The sequence below is a fragment of the Rhea americana genome, unplaced genomic scaffold (genome assembly GCF_003343005.1).
Source record: "Rhea americana isolate MKP2758 unplaced genomic scaffold, rheAme1 scaffold_71, whole genome shotgun sequence".
Taxonomy (NCBI): Eukaryota; Metazoa; Chordata; class Aves; order Rheiformes; family Rheidae; genus Rhea; species Rhea americana.
In genome coordinates, this window is record NW_028186879.1 from 3,989,930 (window position 1) to 3,998,186 (window position 8,257).

An 8,257-nucleotide genomic window follows, 5' to 3' on the forward strand; every position below is an offset into this window, starting at 1 on the left:
CCCTCCCCAGCAGCTTTTCAGGGGCTGTAAACCTGAACCTGATTTCCTTAAAACCTTTAGCTTTAAAATGGAGGTTTGATGCATGTGGATGACAAGTCCCGACAAGCAATTTTCTGTTTCTATTGGKAAGGCCAGGCCATGGCAATAGTTACCCTTTCCTTCCATCCTCGTTGAGATTATACTAACTGATCTGTAGGAGTCAAGCCAAGTTATTTTATTCCTTCAAGTCACTCATCTCGTAGACAAYAGCAAATACTTCTTTTTCAGTTTTCCAGTGTCCTTCTTTGCTGATAAAAGTATGCARACAAATGCAAAGCACACAAGGTCTCAGCTCCCGAGTACACAGAGGTGTGACTGTAGTTTTTCTCTACTCAGTATCTTTCTCTGTCCCTGTACAAAATATGTAAGGTTTGTTGACTGGAGCTTCTTGTTCTGCCTTGAGATGCCCTGAATTGCATGTTATCCCTCTTACCTCCTGCAGGCAACTTGAACCACGGAGGCTGCCCCTCACGACTGCACCACGCTCCTGCTCAGCTGCAGAAAGGTGGTGGCTGCGGGTCAGGCCAGCAGGAGCTCGGAGATCTTGTTATGTCCACAGGYGGACCTTGAACTGGGCAGTGCTGCAACCCCACCGCGCACCGTGGGCCAGCGGCTGCAGCGCTGCCCTGCTGCATGTCCCTGCTCGCCAACGGTGTCTTGCAGACGTGACGGGTAAGGCTGCTACGCCAGCATCAGGCCAACTCAGTTGGCACAATCACCCAAAAAGCCAGTTGTAAAAAGCAAGGGAAATGAGACAAGGGATTAGGCTTACAGCACAACTGGAAAACTACTGTGCATTGAAGAGAGTCTAAGGAGTGAGGATCTGAATTTCTGCAAATTATCTCAGAAAAGGACTAAGTCTTGCAGGTTTCCATGAGAAGTCTGTGTCCGGGCAACAGCCTAGAACCAAGGAGACTGAGCATTCCTGCTGACTCATCACGTTCTGCAGATTCCTCCCTCCCCCCCCGGTCAGTATGGATCGCTGGATCACAGTTCAGGAGATGATGAGATTTCTGGTCCTGGCTTTGCCGTTGAATTGCTGGGTTTCTTGTGCATAGTCATGTAACCTAGCTGTGTTTCTCCTTTCACCTTCTATCCGTCTTATCTGTGGAGATGTAATCTCTGATTTGAAGAGGTKGTCTCTTACTCTAAGTTTTTCAAGAGCAATTGGAGCCTACAAGTGTACCGTCAAATACAAGATTAACTGATACCTGATCCACATTTGTCTGGAGCGTTCTCATTTAGTGGCTGTTCTACATGTGGGGCTGCCTTGCACTAGCCTGAACTCCTTCTTTCGAAACAGTTTTAATTTCGGTTACTTCAACAACCTATCTCCACCTTCTTTGATACAAAAGGAGACATTTAAAAACCAAAGTACAAATGGATTTTTTTAAAAGCACATTTATGGCTTCTGTCCCTGTTCCTATTGTTGTCTTATTCATTATATACAGAATATATGAATATATGTAGTTCAATCTCTCTTATAGTTTTCATTTTCTGCTTTATATTGGCTCATCCTTTTTTCACTGTGCATTTCTGATGTCAGTCTGTGGTCTGTCTAGTTCTCTTCCTATGCACTGCATATGTGTCTTTTTCTTATCCCTGATTGTACTTCCTTGTCCATCTGTACTACTATTTTTATTGTCTATGAACACACATTAATAGTACTTTTGAACACATGTCAGTGCCTATTTTTCTATCCCATCTATTCCTTTACTTTGTTCCATGTCCAGTTTTCTTTCAGAATTTAATTAGTTGAAATTCTCTGCTGGGTTTTWCTTCCTCTTTTGAGCTGATTTAGTTAAAATAACAAGGCTTACAGGGAAAGATCCAAATCTTGTTGAAAGATCTGCTCCAAAGGTCATTACCATGGTCTTAATTTTTTGATAATCTTCCAACTACAGTTCCTTGCTTTTACAGACTCTGGGAGATCCAATAACATCTTAGAATGGGAATGGTTTCCTTTGAGTCCCACATTTAATCTAAAATGCATAGTATGTTAGGAACACAAAATGTGTCCAAATGATATCTAATCTGACACTTTCTTGTAGAATGTCCTTTTCTGAAGCCTTTTTCCTTGTATTACTTTTGATAAGGCAGCCTATTAAAAGTGCTAACTTCTGACTCAATTCTACCCTTTTGTTAAGAGAGAATCATTTATATGTTTCTAAGCTGAGGTAGTKGTAGCCTATCTAGTTTTATTTTCTAGGGATCCTGGACTGAGAGTCCTCTCTGTCAAAAATCTTTCTGAAACGATCTAGCTCTTCACTCTGAGCAGGGTTAGGAATAATTGTGTTAAAATGCCTGTGACTCAGTCTAGTCTGCAACCAAATGGATGTGGGTTTCTAAGTAACCCTGAGGCTGTGTGTTGTGTGCATCCTCGCTTACTGTGCCTGCTGCGTCTGTACAACATTTTGCCAGCAATCTCCCTAYTGGCAGACTTCTGTTAGGTCTCTCTGGGGTGAGATGTCTAATAGGTACTTTTGGGGGGACGTGACATTCAAGCAGGTAAATAACTGAAAGTATCCATTTTTAGGAAAGTTTTCTTCACAACTATTTTAGGCTTCCTTTGAGTAGATTACAGTCTCTGTCACATGAGTCATCTTTGTCTCTTCTCCCAAAGCCTTATCGCAAAAATCTCAGAATTCCCCTACACATAATAGTAATGAGCTATTCAATGGATAAAGCACGTGTCATTTTATACTGATACAGTAAATTATTTCTGTATTACCTCCAAATATGCTAACTTATATCACTATTGTATGAGATAAAATGGCCTGAGATAAAATTGCAACGCTTAGCAGTGGCATAGTATCTTGACATTGTAATGGGAGTTTACATATAGTAAGCCAGCCACACTATGTCCTGCAAAGCAAAACTGAAAACCAAAGCTAGTTTAAGCAATTGTCAGAGGATACCCCATGAAGTTGCCCCAGAGCCAGTGTAACTGTTTAAGAATCTCGCTTTCCAACTTGTACTTTGAAAAGCCGAGGTAGCCCAGTTCAATGAGACACTACCTTCCCTGCTTCACAGATTTCAGACTTCCTATAAAACTACTATATCACAGGAAACAGGAGATTTCTTCCCCTACACTCAATTGCTAATAACAGAATACAGCACAACACTGGATTCAAGYTGATAATTGAAACACTGAAAATGTCCTTTTCTTGATAAACTCACTTGAGAGTATGTGTAGTTTATTACAAAGACAGTAAAATAAATTCCTTAGTAACCAACAGTTTTTAGATTGATAAGTGAGTGAAAATGCAAATTTTGCTAGATATTTAAAAAGTAATATTTTTCTTCTAGTGGGTAGAGCTACACAGGACTTTAATACCAGGCCTTCTAAACAGGACAGTAAATTGTCAGAGAAATGAGCACAGCTTTCTTTTAAATTAATGCTAAGCTATGCCACTAAACTATGACGCTAGGTTTTAAGGCATCGATTTGAAATAATGATAGCTCATAGAGAAAGCTCACCATYCACCAATTTCCTAGTCCTCCCAAACATGGGAATCATTCCCCTTTCCTTACAGACAGGGAAACTGAGGTGCCGAAGTTAAGTGGTTTGCTGTCAGTSCCAGAGTGTGACATTCAGTGGAGGAAAGCTGAGCTATGTTACCTTCGGCTCAAAGGGCCTGGCTACCGCTCCCTCCCCCAGCCATCGATGTGAAACGCTTTGGCGAAGTATTGTCCATCTGAAGCCTTGGATGGCTCCGTAACGCTGTGTCTCTATACGGCTGCAAAATGATCTGAAATCCTTTCACTCGTGTTTGTACGTATGCGTGTCGGGGTTGTGGGRAGAGGGGGAAGTACGTAGCCTTCACAGGCTATGCGCATGGCTCGTTCTTCTCCACAAGCTCTCTGGTGCTCCTTCCCCATCCCTACTACCCCAGGAGCATCTGAATCCCAAGCTCCCACCTCTGTATTAGGGACTCTGTGCATTCCTTCATACTTTCTTCTCCAGAATATCAGAGAAGAAAAGTGCCTCGTTTGTTCCCTCAGGAAGACGGTTCTTCACAGCTCCCTCATTTTCCTCAGCTCTTTGCTTCTCCATGTAGGCACTTTATGTAGCTAGCTTTGTCCTCTCCCGTTCCAAAGTCCCTCATTTTCTGCCCCAAGCCRAAGGTTTGATTGTGCTCCCGTTCCTCCCGCACCTTTTCTTTCTGTCTGGAAGATGAATCTTTCTGGGAGTCTGTGGCAGAAAGGATAAAGCTGTGATGGGGATACTGTTTTGCTGGAAGCTGGTGACAGCTGCTGTGCCCGGCCTTTGATGAACAAATAATTACAGACCAGATTGGTGATTGCTGCATGCCCCCATCAGTTGCCAGGACTTCATGTGTCCTCCATTTCCTCCTTCTCATCTTCTCCAGGATCAGAGGGGTTGCTGCCCCTGAAAATGCCTAAAAAGAGTTCCTAAAATTTTGGAATTAATTCGATGTGGTGCCCAAAGCACTTGGCACTGTAACTGAACAAAGAAGTGACAGCAAGTCAATGGTAGGGCCTTGAAAACTTGGCCAGTTCCTTCACAAACAGTGCAACTGGCTCACGTTGGTGAAATACCATACAAAATCACAATGTTCCTCCAGCCTCTCGGGCACTGCTTGGGCTCTTGCTGAAGTTAATGATTGACAAGAAGTGTGCGGCTGGGGGCAGAGTACATACGAACTTGGGTCCTTGGGAAACCCAACATTTTTGACATCCTGAGTGAGGACTGTAAGCGCAGTCTGAGCCTCCAAAATGTCTTTCCCAGTACAGTGAGTCTGGGTTTGTGTTTTATCTGCAAAGTGGAGTAAATTTCAAAGTCAGATTTGTCCTATTGCATCAACTTTGTGCTGAAATCAAAGGTATTTCTAAAGTAYCAGCTCTTACATTTTCTACGCCTTTATCATCAAAACAGAATATCATGATGGATCTCATAGAAATAGTCCTGATACAAAAGGTATACCTAAATCACAGTTAGAATTCAGTTATTATTTATGTTTTCGTTCATCCAATTACTGAACCATTGAGCCTGACTTTGACTGCCATGAATGTCAGTTTACATCACTGTTAAACACATGTTACATTTGCACACCTGGGTTAGGTTTCCTCTATTCCATTGGAATAATGAGAATCAGAACAACTGTTTTTAATTGGTTTTGTATTGGAGATTTGGGAAGAATAGCTCTCCAGAATCAGCAAGCAAAATAGGTTTGTTTAAAACAAATATGTTGCATTGTTTACCTATGTCTTCTTTCCTTGGACATCATCTATTTTTATCACAGTGGTTTATTCTAGACATGTTCTTGTAGTGAAGGATGTTCAGTCTGCAAAACGATGTTTGTGTGTGTATGCCTGTGTTTGTGTGTTCATATACAACTATGTTYACATGTTCAAAATTCTTTTATGTCTGTGTGTCTTTTCTCTTTGAAAAAGACAGGCAGAGAATTAGAGTTTACAGGTGATATTCTTGCTTTATCTTTCTTTTTCATGTTTTCTGAATGAGTTCAAAGTAGTTTATTGGCTCCTAGTAGTGTGTAAAGAAAAAGTTCATCCACCCACATCACAATTATTTGGTTGCTAGGAATATTTTTAGCAGCATGATTTGGTAATTGGTTCCAAATATAATAGTTTAGAAAGAGTCACGCTGTGGCCCAGCTAATGGTGATACAAGAATATGGGGAGGGGACAAAGCTACTCACTGCATTAGATGTGAGGGGATGAAAGTGAGTTGCACAGAGCTCCTGCTTCCCTTGCTATCTCAGGTGGGTGGAAAGAGAAGGAACATAAAACCCTGGAGCCTTGGTCCCTCCCACTGTACCCACGCAGCAGGGCAGACAGCTGCTCTGGCAAGTCAAGAGGTGAATGCTATAATCATCATAGATCCAGCAGAGTCACTCACTTAAGCAAAGCCATGGATAAAACACCGCCGCTTACTCATGGCAGATCATTATCTYGTGGTCTAGTCTGCAAATGGATTTGCTCATACAGACAAATGGCATTGTTCTTTTTATGCAACATCTTTCCTTACGGCAATATCGTACTGTGTAGAAGATAGTCGAGAGGAAAGACTTGAACGATACAYAGTAATCTTCATATACTTACAGAGATCAAGTCACATCTTAATGGAGAAGTTGCATCAAGCTACAACCCAGCTGAATTCCATTCCTCTAGTATTTTTGAGGAAGATGATTTCTAACAGTTTGGTTTTCTCAAAGCTAAAAGTGGAAACAGCCTGAGGAGGCTGCTAGTCTGTGGTGGACCAGCCCAATATKGGTACTTTTTCTGGAGAGCAGATACAAGCCTTCTCTCTTGTACCTGCAGTTCTGCTGCCTGGATCCAGACCAAGTAGCTCTGTGCAAACGCATGGGAAGTGGAAAGTGCATCTGGCTGGATCCAGAAGGGGAAAACAGTCCAGTTATGTTTCATTTCCAGATGGACTGGTATGAAAAAGGAAAGCAAACAGGTTTGCAGGAGAAAAACAAAAGATCTCATTTACCTAGATTTAATAATGCAGATGACAGCCACATCTTAAGAAAGGACACAATAAGCATTTTTTATMTTGACGCTGTTCCTTTAAGCTGGCCTGAACTTTATTGGGAAAAGGTCTCAAGCCATTGAGCAATCCCTGGTTTGGGCAATCACACTGCTATGCTTCATCAGTTAAGTAGAGCAGTAATTCAGAAAATGAAGCCATGCTGCATGTGTTGTATCATTTAAAATTTACTTCAGTTTTGCAGGTATTTGAACACTGCAAAATGAACCACTTYGCCCTACAATAGTCTGTCAACACTGGAATCTGCTCTAAACCTAACAGGTTTCTTTAGCTCCCTAGAGTTGGAGGTTTCCTTCCTCCTCCCCCTGCAACATATTCCAGTCAATGACACTATTGAAATTCTGACAGTAATTTATATACAGTAAGTGGCTGACCTCAGATGAGACACTGAACAATTCCTGTGCACCAAGCTACATTTTTCTCATGAAATAMAGCAGTTTATTTGCAGTCATTTACCGTTAATCCCCCTCTCCTCCCAGACTAGCATCATTTATAAGCACTATTGACAGTCTGCAGGATGGAAATTAAAGGRGGGGGGAAAGATGATAAATAAGCTTAAAGGAATACTCTTACATAGGACTGTAGATGARTAACATTACTCACAAAAATAGTCCCCTGGGCTTTGAAGAGGCTGTAAATATAGCTCCCATCCTAGAAAGAGTTATGCGCAGACTTTCTTTATGCGTGCTCTCAGTCCTGCTCAAGACAAATCACATGATTAAAGATGACCATGTGTCTTAAGCCTTTGCAGAACTGACATTTTCCCTCACACTATCAAAAACTTTCTCTGATAGAGGGAGATCAGACACAGAGCTCCTACTCACAGCTTTGTAACAGAATTTCCAGAATTTTAAAGTTTCATTTCAGGACTGCAGGCTTCTTCCATGTTAATGATCTGAAGATACATATATGTATTTACTTTCTTATTGCTCTTAATTTGTATTTATATTCTATTTGTTGCTAGTGTCCATGTCTGTGCCACTGAGGGGGCAAAAGAAACCTCCTGCCCAGATGAAAACATTGCTACATTATGAAGGGGGGGAGCGATCCCTGGTTGATAATCAGCCTTTATTAGGGACCAAAGAGAGCTCTAACATCAAAATACTCCTGCTTTTCATGAAAGAACAGGCTTAAATCCAGGCTGCTCCATCTGTAACGAGGTCACACGCAAGCTTTGCATCAAAAACCTGCTTTAAAGCTTGGGTCTGAATTTTTGATCGAGAAACAAGTTCCCTGGTCATCCCACTGTAATTGCTCTGGCAGCTTGCATTACCCTTGTGTTCTCATGGTGACAAAAATAAATAGCTAAGCAGGAATAAACTACTCCCCCCCAAAAAAAAAAATCCAGGAAAAAGCCCCAAACAGGCTGATTTAGAACTAAACTAACAACAACAACAAAAGTGGCAGGAATGTGTGAGGAATAACAGCAGTGTTAATTCCTATTCTAAAGCTCTCTGCTAAAACGAGCCTTGGGGGTCCTGCCAGCCGGCGGGTCCTGCCAGCCGCGGTGCCCCAGMACCGGGCCGCCCGCCTCAGCCCGCTCCTTCACGCAGCCTTCGTTAACGGCCGCAGAGAGCTGCCCCGCGCCATTCCCACCCCCGAGGCSCCTCGCGCCGCTGAGGCGGTTGGGGCAAGGCAGCGGGGAGAAGATGGCGGGAGGGGGCTGCTGGGGTGGGCGGG